The sequence below is a fragment of the Lygodium microphyllum genome, chromosome 12, assembly GCF_053477565.2.
Source record: "Lygodium microphyllum isolate KBCC chromosome 12, Lygodium_microphyllum_v1.1.10, whole genome shotgun sequence".
NCBI lineage: Eukaryota > Viridiplantae > Streptophyta > Polypodiopsida > Schizaeales > Lygodiaceae > Lygodium > Lygodium microphyllum.
The window spans coordinates 94,528,352-94,549,975 of record NC_141146.1 but is presented as its reverse complement, the minus strand read 5'-3'; positions in this window follow the sequence as shown (position 1 = coordinate 94,549,975).

Genomic DNA, 21,624 nt, shown 5'->3' with positions numbered 1-21,624 from the left:
CCCATAGTGGTCATTATCGCTTCTACCATTATTTCCTCGAATTGTTAAAGCATGAGAGGTACAGAAAGCATCGATATTCTTTCTATTAACCTCTTCATTCAAGAGTGCACTCTCTACACCCTGTAACTCTAGCCCATCAGTAGGTATATTTATATGCATAGTAGTATGAAATGTATCCCATCATTTAGGTAATGCAACTAAGATGAACAAATGGGGGAGACTGCCATTGAATTCAATCCCTCGTGAAGACAAATGGCTGAGAATAGAATGAAACTCATTTAAGTGGGATGATATCAAAGTATCCTCCTTCATGCGAAGGTCCATGAGTTGCTTTAGCTAGTATATCTGAGAAGCGGGGCTCTCTTTGTCATAGACATTGCCAAGCTTTTCCTATAAGTCCCATGTGGATTGCCTATTAGAGACAACATTGTAGAACACCTGCTTAGGGAGGGAGAATATGATGGTGGACTTACAAAGCTCATCTAATTCATACCAATCCTCTGCATCAACACATTTGAGCTTGATACTATCATGTTCCAAAGGCTTAACTTGCATTTCCTACACTAAAACTTGCTAGATTTGGGCATTCCAATAGTTGTAGTTGGTACCATCCAATTTGTTAAAAAGGTAGAACTATCATTGGAACCATGAGCCATACTGAGACCAAGTCAAGGCACAGAAGAGCAAAACAAATTGCTATAATAACCTGCAAATCAGTCCCAAAATCACTACAAAATCAAGCTGAAAATAATAATAAGTGCTAAACCAAGAAGTTGTTCACAAAGTATGAACAAATGATTATCAAATGGAAATGACTGTCCTTACAAAAACTGCCAAAATCTGCAATTACAGTTTGTTGCACGCAAAGTACAACAATAAGAAAACAAGCCAAAATTGAGCTATTATGGATACATGACAAACTAGAATTGCTATAGGTGATATCCTCCATCATGCGGGGTATGTAAGAAACTATAACAACCAACATACAGAAGACAAGCACCCAAAGCTGTCAATTACAATATGTTAGTGTCGAATACATCAAATGGCATACCAATCATGCATGTAGCATGTGTCGAGGTTAGTAGAGAAGAGGCTAGCCAAAGGTGATTGAGCAGGAGTAGAAAAACCTCGATAAATCACCAAGACAGGTGTATGAATCATTGACAATGACTGACAGAGGTCAGTGTGAGTCCAAGATAAGATCAAATGAGATTAGCCCTCAAGGCATAAACTGTGGACATATAACATGTAAAGAAAGTATGTACATGTGAATATCCCACTATGTCAAAAGTCAAGCTCAACTGCATAATAACCAAAATCTCTATGTAACATCAAGTGTTAATGAAGTTGCTCCCATTGGAAGAAATGTTAGATGTGAAACGAGTAAGGAAAGTTGAGATATATTAAGTACATAGCTTCTGACATCCAAGATCCAATGGAATACATTCGGAGCATCCAAGTCAAAGTAGTTGGTAAAGCATCCATTGTAGCATCCAAGCAAGTGACTGACAACCAAAGTCAAGTGTCCAAAACTCAAGAGTAACCCAAATGCAAGTCATTGATTAAGCCCAATGTCCATCAAGCATAGCCAAGACATGTAACATCCATAGCAAACATAAACATCCAAGAGGATTGCCCAAGTATCATCGAATGTAATAGGCATAAAGTGTCTCAAAGAATGCTTACTATAGGCAAATGACACACAGTGTAAATCAAAATGAGCTTCAATCACTGCTCAAAGACATTTTACAACCATGACATTGCATGTGACATCAAGCATAAGCATCGGTATATCACCTTGAATAGTCCATAAGCACTCGAGAAGCAATAGGCATGCATTCCACTAACCAAATGAGTTTCAGTTGTACTTATTACAACAACCGAATCACTATCAAATTGGGTAAGAACAATGCTCAAATTAGTTCCAAAATGATCTCAAAGCATAGGCATATCATGGTCGAACATTGTCATATCATACATAGCCATTTAGGTATCAAACGAGCATGCCAATGATCATAAGACATCAAAGGTAGGGAGTTGCCTTGTTATTACAGACTGTATGTTGAATACATAGTCAATGAGCTGAATATAAGCTACCCAATCTCAATGCCAAGACCAATGCAAATGTCAAAGAGTGTTACTCAAGTTGAGTATGAGCTACAAATGGCTATGGATTACTGTGTAAGAGGGGCCTGTAGGCAACATGCAGCATAACCTATTAGGATGCCCTAAAGCTCACAACTACTAATGAGTGGGTTGGGAGGGTTGGAGGGGCACTATAGAATGCCAATGAGGCCCTTAGATAAGATAAATCAATGGTTAGAATGGGCTGAGCTTCAATGAGAAGCTAAGCTATGGCTGCCTTGTGAAAAATGAGCTGTTGACCTGAAAATGATCTTTGGGACAAGCTTAATGGAAAGAGTGTTCAAGCGAGGGACGACTGATACAAACATTGAATGGTAAAGCAATGGCTACCACAACAGAATGATCATATATATATATATATATATATATATATATATATATATATATATATAGAGAGAGAGAGAGAGAGAGAGAGAGAGAGAGAGAGAGAGAGAGAGAGAGAGAGAGAGAGAGAGAGAGAGAGAGAGAGAGAGAGAGAGAGAGAGAGAGAGAGAGAGAGAGAGAATGTGGCAACTCCAATAGTCACAATTTGTGATCGGCCTTTCCTTTATTCAAATATCACTAAAAGAATAAAGAATAAAGTGACAGTGATGGGATGCCCACCACCTACAATGTATAAGTGTGTGGATAACTAATACACAATGTGGGCACTGTTAGTGTAGCTAATACACACGTGGCTAGGCACAGGTGCCTTTACCCCTAATAGACTCATAGTTGAATAGAGGCAAGTCTAAGTTTCTTGGGCAATCACACAATAAGTCTTGTGGTCCTAAGTCCTCTCTTACTTATCATTAATTTGGGCAACATGATCATATAAAGCCCTTATGCCATAAGATGCACAATGGTAGGTGCTAAATGTTTTGATGATTAGAGCATTGTTCTTAAGTCCAATATTCATATCAAAGAGATAAATACCTTGGAGTATAGCTCCAATGTTTACATACTTTCTACTTCATCACTTGATGTTACTTAGTTGACTAATACTCTATCTTCTTACTCTCATCGTTGGCTTCTTAATTCAAGGGCTTTATTTCATGTTACCATGCATTATCATTGGTTCTATACCTATCATACTATTACAAGTTTGGTTAGATTGGCAAATGACAATGCATTGGATATTATTGGCGTAGGTGATGTGAGATTATAGTTTGGTATTGGTGCTCCATTTGTGTTTTGTTGGGCACTGTGGACATAATAATGATTGGATGTTCTGGATGCTAGTGTGCTGAAAGGTTAAGAGGCATATAGTTGTGTTGATTCATATTTACTAAATATTTTGTCATGCAAGTACACTATTATATGAATGTATCTTATCTATTATATTCTATTCTGGATATGCAATATACATTTTTTATTTTGGTTCCTGTGATTTGAGCAATGGAAATGTATTTTGGATTTCCATTTTGTTCCTTGTTTTTTGCGATATGAAGTATTTGCCATGTTCACATTTCTCTGTGTTGGGTTTGAATATTTGTGGTTACTATTTTCTATGGTGATGTTTGTATTTGATTACACTTGCAACCATAATGATCATTCCTTCAAGTTTGAGTCTACATGTGCATGCACTCTTTAGGGCAATTATTGCCTCCTACTACCCCTCTGTGTGGACGATGTGCTAGGTAGAGGTAGTGGAAGAAGGACGCCACTCCTTATGTTCTCGAGCTTCCTACCTTCTTTAGCAATTAGGAACCCAATGAAAAGTGTACCCCTCTATGGTCTCATCCAACCTAGTCGTAATCAGTTTTTCTTGGATTGGACTTCCCCTTCTTCTCAATCGATTGCTCCCTCTACAATGCTCAAATTAGCAAGGAAGTCTTTCTCTTTTGCAACACCTATTGTTATCCTGCCTAGCCCACCTCAAGGCATTCTCGTTACCACTTCAATGGTGGCTCAAGCCACACTTGATCATCTTGTTTTCTCAACATTCAATGGGTCTTCTTCAAAAGATTTGGATGCCTTCATCAGATTGTTTGAAGTGACCTATGCAATGAATTTTCCTACAATGATTGAGGAGGTCGACAAGGTGGCAGTGTTTGACTCAACCTTGTAGAAGAAAGCTACACTTTGGTTGTTGAAATAGCATCGTTGGGCTACTTGGGGCTTTAGATCAAGCAACATTTGCACATCCACTCCAAGAAGATTTGCCAAAAGTTGGAACAGTTGCATTGGTTCAATTAAGGTGATTCTATTGTGTAGGTTTATACTACCCACTTGAAGGTTTTGACGGGGCACATTGCACAAGCATTGCAACCAGATGGGGAGATGCTTCATGCTATGTATGTCTAAGATTTGAATTGGGAGCTTTGGAAGGCCTTAGCCATAGTAGACTTGGTTGGCAATAATTTGGCCTTTTTTCATCAATGTGCTCTTTGGGCTGCCATGGTCTTAGGGCAAGATAAGAGAGGGAAAAGCAAGAGGATTACCAAGTCCATTGCCAAAAATCATAATTTGATGTCTAGTGATTCGGATTTGGAGGTGGATATGGAGAACGATAGTAGCATTGAGGATAAGGACTCTAAGAACGAGGGTGTTAAGATGCCCAAAAAGTCTAAGAAGAAGGACAAGGGATGCAAATACTGCAAGGGTGCTTGCAAATTTTCCACCAAAGCCCTCTAATATACCAAATGCAATAATCCTAGCCATTTAGTTGCCTAATGCGGTTTAAATAAATGGTGTTGCGGTATCTGTAAAATTTCTACTGATAACAGTGAGGTGTGCCAGTATAATGCTCGAAGTTCGATGGCATGTATTGGAGGAGGATGGTATGGAATGGGAGGTAGGAATGGGAGGGAACCCACTTGCAAATTGGAATACTCCCAAACCATTGATGGCATCCACACCAATAGTATCTTGTACTCAACAAGATCATATGGATTCTAACATGGGTCAAGGAGGCCGAGGATAGGGTCAAGGCAGAAGGTGAAATGGTGGTTCTCACCCCTCAAGGAAATAATGTTTCTTTTATATGTAGAAGAAGGCCATTGGTGGGTAGAATGTCTGGATGCATAGGTCTATGATGTGTAGAAGCAACATAATTTGGAAAAGGCCTTGATGCCATCCATTTCCATAGTAAATATTGAATAAATACCTAAAAGAAAGACAATGTGGTGACTTGATTCAGTAAAAAGATAAAGGTGGCACCAGATAAGCCCATTGACATTTCTTGGGCCGATGAAGAAGTAGCTCGACATCAATTAGTGGGAATCAGCCACAATGGGAGATCCACAACTAATTGTGATTGCCATTACATCTTTTCCACATAGGAGGAAGGAGTTATGCCCTAACAGGAGGTGACCACTACTCTAGCGATTGTTTCGGAGCCTCGAGTAATGGATGAGAATTGTCCATATTCTATTACCATCCCATTAGTTTATTTAATGGATTTGGTTTTGACATTAAAGGACCATTTGTTGTAGATGATTCAACTTAATTGAGTGGTTCAACCAGTCTAGGAGGTGGTAATCATAACTATAGTAGTTCTGAAAGAGGAAGTATAGAAGGTGTAGTCTAAGCCCATTCCACCAAGTCCCATTTCTGACCCAACAATACCAATTATCTCTATTCGATGTCAAGGAAAATTCCTCAATGAAGTATTGTTGGATAATGGATCCAAAGTCAATATTATCACTTTCACCACATGTAAGCAATTCAAGCTAATGGAATAAGATTTTGCACCTTTTCTAGTCCAAATGGTGAATCGATGAGCGCATGCATTGGGTCTTCTTTACTTCATACTTATTGAAGTGGCTAGCATCCCATTCCTAGCTTCTTTGGTTGTCTTGAATATGGAGCAAGTTGGAGAAGATTATCATCTTCTACTTGAACAACCCTAGTTTTTGCAACATGCTTGTGTAAGCCATAATTGGATATGGATCTAATGACTATGCAATGGGGATGCAAGGTTAGATTTTGACTTACTCCCTCCCTACCTATCACTTTTTTACCAATGATAGTGGGAAAATTGATAGCTAGTAGCAAAAGTAGTGAATATGGTGAATATTGGGATAGGGATTGGTTGACTATCTAACAAGGCCATATCCAAGTCTAATTTTCACATGCTAAAATTCATCCACTGCCTATAGCTTTCCGACCAATGGTAGGGAAAAAATGAATATGGTGGATGGTCTAGATGATGAAGAAGAAGTTGATTTCGAAGTAGCCAATGTGAACATGCAACCTCTCCCCAACTAAACCTCTTGGATCGCCCTTCTACCTTTCCAACTAGCAAAGTTCTTCATTTAGAAATGGTATCAGTTAAGGTCTTGATGCCCACTCCCAAAGTAGTTCTCGACTTTGCTTTAGAGTATAATTTGAAGGATAAAGCCGATGATGGGGAAGTTGCCATGATTGTACCATCAAATATGGCAGAAGCCCTATATTGACAAGAAAGGGAATTTGAATCTCAACTCCAAAAAGTCACCCAAGTCATAGAGGATGAACTTCAAAATATCTTGGGCCAGATAATACCAAGTGGGTTAAGATTATCTCATCTCTAGATTCAAATTTCCGGAACCAATTGATTGAGCTTCTTAAAGAGTTCAAAGATGTCTTTTCCTGGGTCTACTCGAATATGAAGGGCCTTGACCCCCAATCTACCACCATTGCATTCCACTTATGTTGGATACTATACATATTTGGATGAAGCAGTATCAAATGAATTCAAATAGTCTCCTCAAGGTTGGATTCATTGCCATAAGAAGCTTCAAGTCTGTGCGGATTACTAGAAGCTCAACGAGGCTACCATTCTCTATCCCTTTCCCCTACCTTACCTGGATAGCATTTTGGATGAAGTGGTAGGACATGAGATATATTATTTTTTGGATAGATTTAGCGGGTATAACCAAGTTCGATTAGCACTATAAGATCAATAAAATATAACTTTTATTACTAAATGGGGAGTGTTCGTTTGCACTCTAATGTGGTCCAGGCCTTAAGAATGCTCCAACGTGATATGCAATAGATTTTCAATCCCCTACTTGACTAATTTCATGAGGGTATTTTTGGATGCTTCCTTCTAGCGTGATATGCAAGAGATTTTAAGAATGCCCCCTTCTAGCTTGATATGCAAGAGATTTTCAGTCCCCTACTTATCTGATTTCATGAGGGTATTTTTGGATGACTTCAATGTCTTTGAAACATCACTTCTTCACATGTTACATTGCTAGTTACACCTCACACAATGCGGAGGTAAGCCAGACTTTTCATCCCATTTAAAGTGTCTTTGTAGTAAAAGGGGGAATGCTATTAGGACATGTTATTTTTAGGGATGGCATTGATATTGACCCTCGGTAGGTTATGGTGGTTATACAGGCCACAATACCAACCTCCCCCTTTGTTGTGTTTCAGTCTTTGGGTCAAGCTCATTTTTATCTTTTGGTCCATGTGGCCATTCCCCTAAATTAGCTAGCCCACATATATTGAAGCTTGTGCCTTCAATTGGGATGCAGAGGTAGACTTAACCTTTCGACATCTTTGACTCATGTTGTCCAAAGTCCTTGACTTGATTCCATTAGAATGGAACAAGACTTTTCATGTGCTCATTGATGCTTTTGATGGTGCAATTGGAAGTGTTTTAATACAAGAGGATGCAAAAGTTTGGTTACGGCCCATTTATTATGTTTTCAGTAGCTCTTAGTGAGATAGATAATAATTATTCTATCATAACTGAATGGGAATGTCTCAAAATGATCTACTTTGTTAAGAGAAAAATGCATTACTTACTAGGTAACCCTTTTGTCTTTCATGTTGGCCATTTAGCTTCGGTCTCTTTAGTGAAGCAAATGAATGTCACTGGCAACTTGGCTAGCTAGATACTTTTACTTCAGAATTTTGATTTCAAGGTGGTGTATATGCCGAGGGTGCAAGATGTTGTCATGGATTTCTTATCTTGACTAGATTTTGGAGAGGTTCCAATCGGCATAGAGGATGATTTTCTAATGCTTAGCTCTTTATGATAGAAGCTACTTCAGATTCTACTTTGACTAACCCATCCTAAACCTAATATGATGAGGTGTTACTTTTTGACTGATGGTGGGGCACTAGATCATTTGCCTATGGATCAATATAGTTTGAGTGCATTCTAGGACAATTGTATTATTAGACTCTAATAGGAGCCTTGCAACGTGTTGTTCTCCCTATGGAGCAATCTATGGTCATGAAAGAACCCCATCGAGGGGTGGTAGGTGGACACTTCTCTTCAAGCATCATCATTTGGAAGATTTAGTAGGTAGGCACTTGGGTCAACACTAGCCTGGCTCGAGATTGGCTCCCCTTACATTTGATTCTAACATTGGAGCCTTTTCAAAAGTGGGACCTGTTTGCCGGGCCAATCAAGCAAGTAGTTTTCAAGACCAAGAATAGATATATCTTGGCTACTATTTATTATTGTACCAAGTGGGTTGAAGCCTGGCTATAAAATAATAATTTGACCAACTCCATAGTTTCCTATTAGTTTAAAGATATCTTGACCAACTCCATAGTTGCCTATTAGTTTAAAGATATCTTTGACCAACTCCATAGTTGCCTATTAGTTTAAAGATATCATGACTTGATATGGATGCTCGATGGAATTGGTGAGTGATAAGGGCGTCATTTCATCAACAAGGTCGTTAAGTGGCCCACATTGTTTTTTCTTATTATTCATAAGAAGTCCTCACCACGTTACCCTCAGGCTAATGAATTAGTTGAATCCACCAATAAGACCTTGTGCAACAAATTTGACCAACTTGTGGAACATCATTGGAAGTATTGGGATACTAAACTTCTAGTAGCCCTTTGGGTCAATATGACTTCATATAAGGTGGCTATTGCTCTTACTCCTTGTAAATTAGCTTTTGGTTTACAACCAGTCGCTCCTCTAGAATTGATTGTTCAGAGCATGCAAATTGCAATATCCGATTAGCTCCTTCTAGAGGAATCCTTACTATTCTAACTCGAAGTAATGTATATTGGACAAGAAGAGTATCTAGAGTGTGTACTTACTAACCAAACTCCAAATGCGGTAGAAATACTAAACAAACCATTTCTCCAAGAAGCAACTTTTTAAATAAGGGTAGGTTGTCCTAATATTTAAGACCTAGATGGGCAAGCTGCTAGGGGAAATAACAAATTTTGATAGAGCATTTCCTTTTGGGTGTTTCACTCGACTAGTTCCAATGGATTTTATCTCATGATTCACAAGGCAATTTGCTCTCTCACATAGTTAATGGGTTTTGTCTTCAACATTACTATGTGAATGGGATGATATGTCCTTTTCCCCTAGAGAAAGAGGCGGAGTCACATCTGACTTGTTCAAAGGTTGTTCCGAGTTCTTTTGCTTCAGATGATTTTTGCTCTGATCTCTTTGCCAACCTTGGCAATCTCGATGGTCATTGGTATTTAGGTGCTTCATAATTCTTATTTGATGGGTTTAGCTAAGGTGGCATGGTTTAAATATGCACATTGATGGTTTGAGATGTTGACTCTGTGGCAACCATAGGAAGTTTTGAAACACGAGCAATATTAATGATTTCCATAGCTTTAGAGGATGATGTGGTGCATATGCATTGATTCCTTTCTCCTTGGTGCGAATTGCCAATTCTTCATCTCATAAAAGAAAGCTACCCTAGCCACAATTGTCATTTGTGTCTTCATTCCATGCCTTTGTGCTCTTCTCTCTTGCTCACTTGCATCGTCACAATCTTCTCCTCTGTGTGCTTATCATAGGTCTACACTCCTTGTTTTTGCCATGAAAGGTGGTTTTCAGATTCTATTTGAGAGGATCATGCATGTGCTTCTTGAGTGCACGGAGGTGATGCAAGAGTGGGTGCAAGTGTCGTGATTATTCCTCTTTGTAATATTTCCATGCAATTAAAAGTTAGTTGGTTAGTTTAAAAGTTAGTTAGTTAATTAATAAGTTAGTAAGATTACTAACTAAAGACTAAGTAAAGTAAAAACTAACTAACGTTAATAACTAACAATTTTTATTTAATAAAAAATATTTAAATAAAATCGAGAGTCGTAAACCGATCCGAATTGACAAGGATTGTAGCCATCCATCACAAAAGTTATCACATCAACGAGAGTTATTAGCCATATTAGTCATTAATTCAGTGTGTATAGTATGGATGGTCCAAAAATATTAGATTTTTGGACAAAACTAGCATATTTTAGATATTATTGTAAATATCCTAAAAAGATATGGGAATTTCTAGAACTGGATGTCATATTTTTTTAAAATTTAAAACAAGTGATGTGTTAGCTAGTTTTGGATATTTTATAAAAAAAAGGAAAAAATAGAGATTGGTGAAATCGCGCAAGCCGCTTTCGCAGTTTACACGCAGTAAACAACACTTCGAACAAGGAGAAGAATAAGGAGTTATCTAGAAGATTTCTAACCAAGTGTCTTGAGTTTTATTCCCCTTTCGGAACCAATGAAACCATTAGATTTATGATTTGAGCATCAAATCACTAATTTTTCCAAGATCCTTTCCACAAAGAGCTCTTCTTCTCAGCCACAATCCTTCTTCTCTAATTCATTATAAATAGGGGGCATGGGGAGCAGTTTAGAGAGACACAAGGAGACCTCGAGAGGTTGCGAGGAGTTTGAGAGAGAGAGAGAGAGAGAGAGAGAGAGAGAGAGAGAGAGAGAGAGAGAGAGAGAGAGAGAGAGAGAGAGAGAGAGAGAGAGAGAGAGAGAGAGAGAGAGAGAGAGAGAGAGAGAGAGAGAGAGAGAGAGTTTTCCCAAGAGGCTGCAATGAGAAAGAGAGTTAGCTCAATATCCCCTATCTCGGTCTTCGACTAAGCCATCTTCTCTTGCACTCTTCCATCTCAAATCCATTTCTCCTTCTTTATCGCTTGAATCCACTTGTAGACAATGGCTCCCAAGCAAAAGATGTCTCCAAACGCTGAAACTCCCACCACGACCAACAAGACCGCGAACCAAGGGATCGTAACTATGGAAAATGTGTCTCTTATAAATTAGGTGCACCCCGTTATATTAGGAAAAGAAATTGAGCATGTTTTGAAATAGTAAGCACAAAAAGTTTCAAGAAATTGCAAATAAGCTAAATAGATTTTATGCATCTGCATCTTGGGAATTAATAGGAATCCTCACTACATCTTGTGAAATATAGATTGAACTTGTGTTAGAGTACGTATGGGGTTAGTGCGTTTGCATCAAATAAATTCATGAAGATATGATTGAAGCACTTGCATTAGAAAATGGAAAAGAGACTTTTTGCATTGAAAAGTATACAATAGTTTTGAAGGCTTTTTGATAACTCCTTTAAATTGAACTTATATTATGCATTAGATAGAATGCGCTTGTGAAGCTGCATCCATGAAAAAGAAAAGAAGATGAATGCATATCCCACAAGTAGGTGAGCTCATTAAAAATTAGAATATTTTAGCCTTAAAGTTATGTGTAAACTATGGTAAAATAAACTTACTAGTCAATTGAATAATTGGAATAGGGTTATGACATTTAGATTTAAACCTAGGTTCCACACCATGCAATAGTAGATAGCTATTAATCAATGATAGAGAATCATCAGATTCTTTTCCTCGTGAGCAAAAATACTAGTACCAGTTGTGTTGGCCAATATCTCATGACCCATGTAACTTCTTATAAACACGCCTAGATTGTATTTAAGTTGTCCTTATTAAGCCTCAAGTTTGCCATGATTTCTACTGTGAAATCAGGAAGGGTGTTTGGTATGGAAAAACCCCAACGTAAGTCTCCTAGGAAGTTGAGAGGATTACAAACCCTAAAATGTTAGGAGTAAAGGATTTCTTTCAAGCCCTATCTTGCCTGAAGCCAAAAGGAATTCAAAACCCTTAAGTAACTTTATGAGTTATGTGACCCTAATTCAAGGGATGGGTAGGATTTCGTTGTAGGGAAGTGAATGTCCCAAATTGCAATCCACATTGCAAGGAAACTCCTTCATTCAAAGAAATGAGGAAATTAAATTAGGTTATCACAGGAAATCTCAAGCGATAATGGGGATAAAGCCGAGACTAGATGCTATTGCATTATATCGGAATTTCCTTTGGCAGAGAGAACAAAGAGTTGTCTAGTACACATTGTGCACTTCTGCTTGTGTTTGCACCTAGGAACATTTGTTTTGAAAAGGAGTCATCTAACAAAGGAATTGATAAGAAGAAAATATTTCAAATTGGATTTAGGTTAAAGCACCTGGGCAAGGCGTGTTGAGCACCCCCAACTAGCTGCCAACCCTATCCAAGGGGGTTTTTGTTAGCCACATCGGGAATGTGGACTGAACTCGTCGTGAGAGGTTTCTTCGTAAAAACATTCATTTATAGGAGGATGCTCAGGTGCCACGGGGGCTCTGGCTACTATAAATCCTCTGCCTTCGGGTCCTACTCAGATGGTACATGTGACTCGGGAAGGAATCTCAAGGCCTTGTTACTAGTGCAAGGGCAGAAACTTGGAGGAAAATAAGATTCATCCTTACGGATTGCAGGAATTATCCTATGGATGGGATTTGTATCTCAATTGAAATTTTTATATAAAATTTATTTTCAAGGAATTTGTTTAAACTATTTTCGTGTCAGTGCATAAAATTACGTAAAGGAACTTGTGACTAACGGGTTAATTAAGGAAGTTGCTTGTATCTGTTACCTCTAATGTGCCCTTAGGTAAGTAGGAAACTAAAGCTATCAAGGGAAGCGGGTGGGCAGAGCCCCCGAGGGGTCCGTTAGGGTAGTCCTAGAGAATTGGGAGGCTTCTCAACATTCAAATCGTGATGACATCTTGACCTTAGATAATGTAGGGTAGAACGTTGGCTCATATCGTTCCAGGGGACATGAATGGGACTTTACCCTATGGGTAGAGAGGTCAAGCGATGCATCCCTCTCGTTCCCCATTCTCTTTGAACCAAGCGCGATATGAGTTTTCCTCGGTTTAGATGTTCTGTGCAAAGTAGATTGCATTTGAAGACCGACATTAGAAGGTTGTAAAATGACTTGACCATTAGAAACTTAGGAGGATTCAGGTCAATCCTAGCAGGGTTAGCTGATACGCTTCGTTGCAAAGTAGACTCAGGATTTGCTATTCGACAAACCCTGTGACATTTCGTGGGAGTACCAGGCATTATCTTTTAGATCAATGGACTACTAAAACGTGTTGCGACCCAGGCACGCTACACTGTTTGTGACATTGCCATAGGTAGTCACACTAGTGTACCCTACAGCTACACACATCCCCACTCAACTTCTTGCAAGGCCTCTTGTTGACATCAATGGCCATCAATATGGGCTTATGGCACATCTCTCTAAGAGTGGCTATTGCTACCTAGTAGTGGTGACCTTGAGCCCCCATCTCCTCTCACATTGACTTAAATGGAGGGGTGCTTTGGCGCCCCAATGGCCAATGAGTATTATCTATGTAACCTATAGGAGGCCCACCAATCTAAGCTCAACATGCTGAAGTCCTTCATGGAGGTGCTCTACTTGTAGGCCAAGACCTTCAAAATCTTGCACTAAGTGTTGCTCCTTGTATTTCTTGCCATAGTTTGCCCCAAATCAATCGGCCTGACCAGTTGCTCAATCATAGCAAGTGGGTGGCTACCTGTGGAGCTGGTATTCATTCTATATGAGTCATGAGTGGTCAGTATCTAACTTTTTGTTTCCAACTCCTGGCTCTAAAGACCATTCGAGGAGTTTGCCCCTCAAGCCTCAACTCTTCCCATGTGGAAGGTGCTACTAAGTAGTAGAGCAACATCCAAATCTAAACATCATGATAGCTGACTCTATGTAGGAGGCATCAGAGGAATAATAGAAGCCTCATGACCAACAAGAAGGGGTCTAGGAGCAACAATTAGTGGCATAGGAGTAGCAATAATAGCCTTCAACAAAGCTTGAGGATGTAGGAGCCTTTAGAATCATGCCTAGGTGGCCCCTCTCTTCTAGAACAAAAAAAAAGTGACCTACTAGCACTCCCACACATGCTCATAGTTTGTTAGTAGAGTAGGCTGGATACCAAGTCTCGACTTGCCCTACCCTAAGGTGCTATTCATTGTCATAATTAGACTTGAGTTGATATGGCATTTCCGGAAGATAGTTCTGGTGTAGGTGCAACTTTTGATGCAACTACTATGGTTGGAATCTCAAGGGCAACATCATCGACTTCTGGCATGTTAGATGGAACAATTGGATTTCACATATTTGACTCATGACCACTTGCACCATGCTAAGGTGGAGGCCATTTTTTTGCATGCCTAGTTGGATGGCCTAGAGAACAAGGATGGGATAATAGTCTTGTCCCTAGAGTCTCTTAAAGGATTGTAACTTGCCTTTCAATAGTAAGTGTACGAGGACTAAAAGGAAGTAGTGTCCCATTTTTGAAGACTATGTGGGATCCTAGTGCACAATTTTATTCCCATCCCATTGATAATAACAATTTGGATGTGGATGCTTGGTTGTCAAAAGCCCATCTTTTGTAGTTTTCTTTGGGATCAATTTTCTAGATCCTATTTAGACTTCGACAGCTCCACCTTCTTCAACCGCTAGACATTCTCATCCTGTAATAGGTTTCGTGAGCAGCTCATCAAAGCCTCTAGATTCAGGTTTGGTACACTTTGGGTACACTTCAGATCTAGTCCCCTCCAATTAGCCCCACCTATATAGACTCTACACCCAAATTGGATTATTTTGATAAGGATAAGGCCAAAGTACTAGAGGAGCCTCTTCCTCTAAGCGATGAGGATGAGCCACCAACTACTCATCTTGCCCAAAATCTCTTTGACTTTTCAATTGGTAGCCACACAAATGATATTAGTGGCAATTATTGGTAGAACACTACAAAGTAGTGGAAGTGAAGAAGGTTGAGTTGGAGAAGCAGGTTCAAGTTTTCCAAACCAATCACCAGCAATTATTGGTAGATATGGATATTGAAGCCAAGTATTTGCTTAAATATATTCCACCCAGCTATCTACAAGATGCTCGATCAAGAGATGCAACATGCTCATCTTGCTTCTCTTGTTCAAGATTGTTTCGATTCGATTTTGATGCCCTTTGCACATAAAGGCCCTAGAACTCAACAAACCAAGCCTCTCACTAAAGGAGTTAGTTCTATAAAGGGGGATGAGTTTCCTAGTATACTACCTAGTAGAAGTAGCTGCTTGATGAGGACCTGGAATCAAATCTAGACATCAAATCACACTTCAAAGACATGTAGCTTCAAGTGCCACTTACATCTATGGAAGTTGTCTCCAATAAGCATTTGTTGAAAATCGACATTGTAAAGGGAGGCAAAGTTTCAATACAAATGTGTGGATCATTTGGAGCAACATCTTGCCATGGTTTAGTAGAGAAAAATCATTTGCTTTGTGATGTGCAACTCAGAGCTACTTTTTTGGAGGTACTAGCTATTGAATTGGTCTTCTACAATATCCCTTAGCCACCTCATTGGAATCGGATTGATCTTTGGCTCAAGTAGCATCATCTTAATTATCATTCACTTTCTCCACTGCCACCTTAGCTTCTTGGTCTAGTTTCTATTCAAAGTTGGCCTCTAATTTTGATTCTTGTCCTTGGAGGTCCTTCTTTACTTGTTCTAGTTCTTGGCCCTCTCTGACCTTAAGTTCACATTCATCTTTCTCTCGTTTTAGCTCGTGTAGTAGCTCTTGTTCTAGATTTAGCCAATGTACCTATTCCACATGCTAGGCTTAATCCAAATGATTTGAGCAACATCAAAGACTGGATTTGAGTCCACTATGTGTGCCATGTATTGGGCATTGGACATAACATCGATGGAATGTTCGAGATGCTGGCGTACTAAAAGGTTGAGGCATACATTTGTGCCAATTCATATCTATCAATTGGCTTTTTGTGCAACTACACTATCATATGGATGTATATTATTAATTGTACTCAATTATGGATATACAATATGCATTTTGTATTCTAATTCATGTGCTTTGAGCAATGGAAGTGTACTCTTGATTTCTATTTTGTTCCTTTTTTTGTGATATGAAGTATTTGCCATGATTATGAACATTTGTGATTAATATTTTTTGTGGTGATGTTTATACTTGATTACATGCTTCATGATGTACCCCATGTCTCCATTATCTCCACCACTAGATAGTTAAATGATGACATGTACCATATTTCTTTTGGTGATTCTACATGGAGCATTACTTTTGGTCAATAGAAATACCAAGTTTGGTACCCTATACCCTTTGCTTATGTTTGAATTTGTTGATCATGGAGCCATGACTCATCTTCCTCAAGTATCTCTTTGGCATTGCCATATTGGGCATATGTTCCTAACAAGAATGGAAATACTCTCTCGTTTATTTTGCTTTTATTTTTTTGCCTCTTGACTACTCATGTTTTGTCTCCTGTGATCATTGTTTATATGGCAAATAGACATGACACTCTCATAAAAAGTCTAGTGCTATATGTATGGGCGAGCCTTTGTGGGTCCATTCTATTAAGAATAAATTAAATAATGTGTTAGCTATATTTGAGCTCTTTCTTACTATGGTTGAGAACTAATCTAGGCATAGGTTGAAATGGCTATGATGTGACAATGGGGGTGAATATGTCTCTAAGGCATTTGAGCAATTTTGTGATGAGAGAGGCATTTATCATCAATTGACTCACTTGTACACCCCTTCCCAAAATGATGTTGTAGAGCACATAAATATGTCTATTCAGGAAAGAGCTCACGAAAGAGCATGCAATATGCTTAGTTAGGTAGGCTTTCCATAGTACTTTTGGAATGAGGCAATTACTATTGTTGTTGATTTGATAAATATATCCTCATGCACTACTCTTGGTGGTAGAGTTGCAAAGGACGTATGTTTTGGTAAACCTCCCTTGTATACACACTTGCATGTTTTTAGATGTGAGGCTTTTTGCCATATTCCCAAAAAATGAATGCAATAAGTTGGATCCAAAATAGGTGGATTTTTGCCATATTCCCAAAAAATGAATCCAATAAGTTGAATCCAAAATAGGCAAAATATATCTTTCTTGGATATGGTAGTATAAATGAGATGGGCTATCACTTTTGGAATCTCCAAGCTCGGAAGGTTATCTGCAACCATGATGTTGTATTTCACGAGGATAAGATGCATAAGAAACTTGAGTAGGTAGTTGAGGAGCACATGACAATCTTTGAAGAGAAGTCTCCTCTTACAATCCACCAGCCAGCCCTAGTTAGATAGTCTACTGTAGCTGAGCTAATGTTGTAATGGCCCAAGATCTCCTTGTTGTGTAGGATCATGATGTTTGACATAGAGGACATACCATGCAAGCCGTGCAACTAGTCTTTAAATATTCCACTAGAGTCTCACATGCTCCTCATCATCTTGAGCCCTCTATGAATTATGCCATGGTGATAGATGTTGGTAAAACTCTCATTTATATGAGGAGGCTATATGTAGAGGTGATAGTCACTCTCTTGGGAGAGGGCAATGTACTCTAAGTATGACTCATTGTAGAAAAAATATACATGGAATTTGTTTTTTTTTTCTAATGGAAAACATGCATTGCTATGCAAGTGGTATATACGTCAAAGAGTACCCTTGGTCACCCTAAGCTAGCATATAAGGGTAGACTTGTTACTAAGGGTTTTAAGTAGGAGAAATGAGTTGATTTTGATGAGATTTTCTCTCATTTGGTCAAGACGACTACTCTATGCTCAATATTAGCGTTGGCTATGTAGATGGATTTGGATTTGTACTAGATGGATGAAAAAATGGCTTTTCTTCATGGGGACTTGCATGAAGATATATGGATGTAGCAATCTAATGGCTTTGAGAAAAAAGGGTATGGAATACCTAGTGTGTAAGTTGAGGATGTCTTTATGGACTTAAGCAAGAACTTAGGGAATGGTGCCATAAGCTTGATGCCTTTATGCATTCATTGGGTTACTTCCATAGTGATATGGATTCTTCTCTTATAAAAGAAGGGGCATAATGGTAGCCTTATCATTTTGGTGCTATATGTTGATGATATGATGATTGCTCATAATGAGTAAGATTCTTTGAACACTCAACTCAAGAAGATCTTTGAGATGAATGACATCCGGTATGCCTCTCACATACTTGGTATACATATTACACACATTCACTCTAAGGGACTCATCTACTTATCATAGGAGTACATTTAGAAAGTCCTTGAGCAGTTCCATATGCAAGGTGATAAGCCTATTGGTTGCCTATTACCTTCTCATGTGAAGATCGGTCAAATAGATTATTCCTAATCTGATGATGAGAAGGCCAAGACGACCAAGATCCCATATGCATTCATGGTGGACACCTTGATGTATGCCACGATAGCCATTAGACCTAACATAGCATTTGCCATGGGAGTTGTAGCTTGTGATGGGTAGGTAACATTAGGACACTATGAAGGATATCATGAGATACCTTAAGGAAACTACATATATATACATTTGTTATGGGAAATAGGATACTAGAGTCACGGGCTACCTAGACTTTGATAATGTAGGACATGCAGATAATAGGAAATCCACCTTTGGCTATGTCTTCACTTTTGCTAGAGATGTTGTTTCTTGGATATCCAAGGTGCAAAAATACAACTTTGTAACTATGGAGGCTGAGTACATTGTAACCACTGAGCCTTTTAAGGAGGCTCTATGGTTAGGCTGTTTGATGGTTCACCTTGGTATGACTATGACTCCTACATTGCATTTAAACTCTATGAGTGCCATTTAATTGGCACGTAATCTGGTCTTTCATGTGAAGACCAAGCACATCGAGGTCCATTGTCATAGGTGATTGAAGATAAGCAAATAGGGATTTACAAGTTCTCAACTAGCAAATCTGCTCCTTAAAAGTCTTTGAGTGGAATCTTATGCCTTCTTAGAAAGATGATATGTATAGGATGAGATGATATCTATTCCTCATCCTATTGTACTTGTATGTACAATTTGTACTTTGTCACTTTTTCTTGTTTTCTCCATACTCAAGCACATTCTCCTTTAAGTGGAAGGTTATGGGGGGTTAAAGGCTACCTATGCCTAGCCGCCTACATTTACTTGTACTTATTGTTTGCACACCTATACACTGTAGGTGGCAACCACCCATCATTGTCACTTTAGTTTTTACTCTTTATATGACATTAGAATAAGGAAAGGTAGGTTACATATTGTGACTTTTAGAGTTTCTACATATAGTCTTGCTCTCTCTTGCTTGAATCTCCATAGCTCTTGCTTTTTTCTTGCTTTAATCTATGCTTCCACTCTTGCTCCACCTTTCAGAGACCCACCATTAATATCTCCCTCTCCTCATCCTCGTCCTCCTCAAACATCTCTCTCTCTCTCTCTCTCTCTCTCTCTCTCTCTCTCTCTCTCTCTCTCTCTCTCTCTCTCTCTCTCTCTCTCTCTCTCTCTCTCTCTCTCTCTCTCATATCAAGGATTCAAATCCCATACTATATCTTTCTCTCCCCTATTCATCTCTTAAAAAATTTCCTCCTCTCTCACTCTCTCATGGGGTTCTCTCTTTCTCCCCCCCCTCTCTCTCTATATATATATATTGCTTTATCTTACTAAAGATATATCGTCTTCTCATTTTAAATAATTATATCATGATGTATTTTTAGTTTAACCACACACACACACACACACGCACGCACGCACGCACACAAAAGTGATACCATGTACACATGTACATACATCTCTCTCTCTCTCTCTCTCTCCCCCCAACAATGCATTTGAATTTCTCTCTCCTTAATTGCTTTATCTTACTAAAAGATAGCATGTGTGCCTCTGTTTTGTAATTATATCTTGACATATTAGTAGTTCAATTGTGCACACAAGCAAAACCATATACACATTTATTTATAAATCTCTCTCTCCCCCCTGATTACCCTTACACATGGATTCAACTCGTGCATCCATTGACAATAGTTCCTTGTAATTGCTTTAAAATCTCTATAAAATATAGCTTCACATTGCTTCATTACATGCATATGATATTCCTTCGAAGAATATATCAGTTGGTGCTCCAAGCTGTAGCAATCAAATTATCTATATGTATTCTGATATACACATATAATTTGCATAATATTGTCTGAATATACTACACAAGAATAAAGAGAATGCACTGTGTTTTATAAGTTAAAAAATTGCAATGTGTAAAGCAAATGAACATATTTTTTTTACAAACATCAAATTTCAATCTAGCTCCATTCATAGAGGTTGAAATGGGTGTTCTCCAACAAACTCTTGGACTCCCCCATGAAAACTTGCTAACTCTATTGGATAGGGAAGCAAATATTCCAAGATGATAGTATCCATGATATTTTCCTCAAATTTAGATGGACATGTAAAGGAGCTATGTGGGTTACTTTGCATCTTATTTATTTTATCATCCACAAATAGTATCATTGTAGGGTTAAAGTGTGGCCATTTAATATCATGGAAATAGTTTATGAAGTGTGGCTTAGCTTGAATCTTCTTGAAGACTAAGTTTTAGGAACCATCTTGTACCTACCTTGATCATATTGAAATATAAATTGTGATGCTTGCATAGTTTGCTTTATATTGTCACTTTTTGTGACTTGAAGTAGCTCACTCAAGTTCCCCCGCTTCATTGAGGGCAAATATTAAACAATCTATGTATGTCTACCAAAGACTTTGCAAGGCTTGGCTGAAATATGACCCAATACTTACATATCTCCAAGGGTTTGATTGGTAATGAGCCCTTTTTCTTTAGTTGTTTATGTAGAAGCACCATGTTTATATTGAATACAATAGGATTCCTGTTTTTTGGAGGCAACTGTAGATGAACACTAGGGAATGTGAGAACATGTATATGTTGCTACAAAAAAGAGAGAGCTTCATTAGGTTTTGTCATTATAGTCACCTTCTTTCTTAGAAATCTTCCATCTTCAATAGAGCAAGAGAAGTATATGACTTGTCTTTTGAGAATCTCATGCTTTTGATGCAAAGTTATTGCAACCCACATTGTACTTCAAGATTGTGTCCCGTTCTCTCATGTACGTATGCAAAATTGACCTCTAAAAAGCCATGCCATGTTGCATACCACCTGTAGTACGCGATATTGATATTAAGGTGCTAAGAATATATTAAAAGTAAAAAATCACCTCTCTATTGGTTTGAAAACAATGGATCTCATACTAACCGCTCTCTCATGGAAGCTCCTATTATATCTTGCACCCAATCATCCATTGTTATATAATCTATCATGAATTTTGGAGGAATGATTCCCCCATAGTTGATATTTGTGCATGTGTGATAGTATATATATCACATGTAGTTTCATTTTCAATAAGATGTTAATATTAGCTAATGTAGTCCAAAAAAGAAGTCACCACATTTGACACTATTACAAGCAATTGGCATGCCTGAGGGGTCCATCTTATAAAACATGTAAGATACCATGTGAGTTCAAAAGAAAGGGTATTATATTTAGTAAAATTTACACAATTACATTTACAAAATGGAATTTTTAATTGCAATTTGCAAAAAAACTGTAAGTT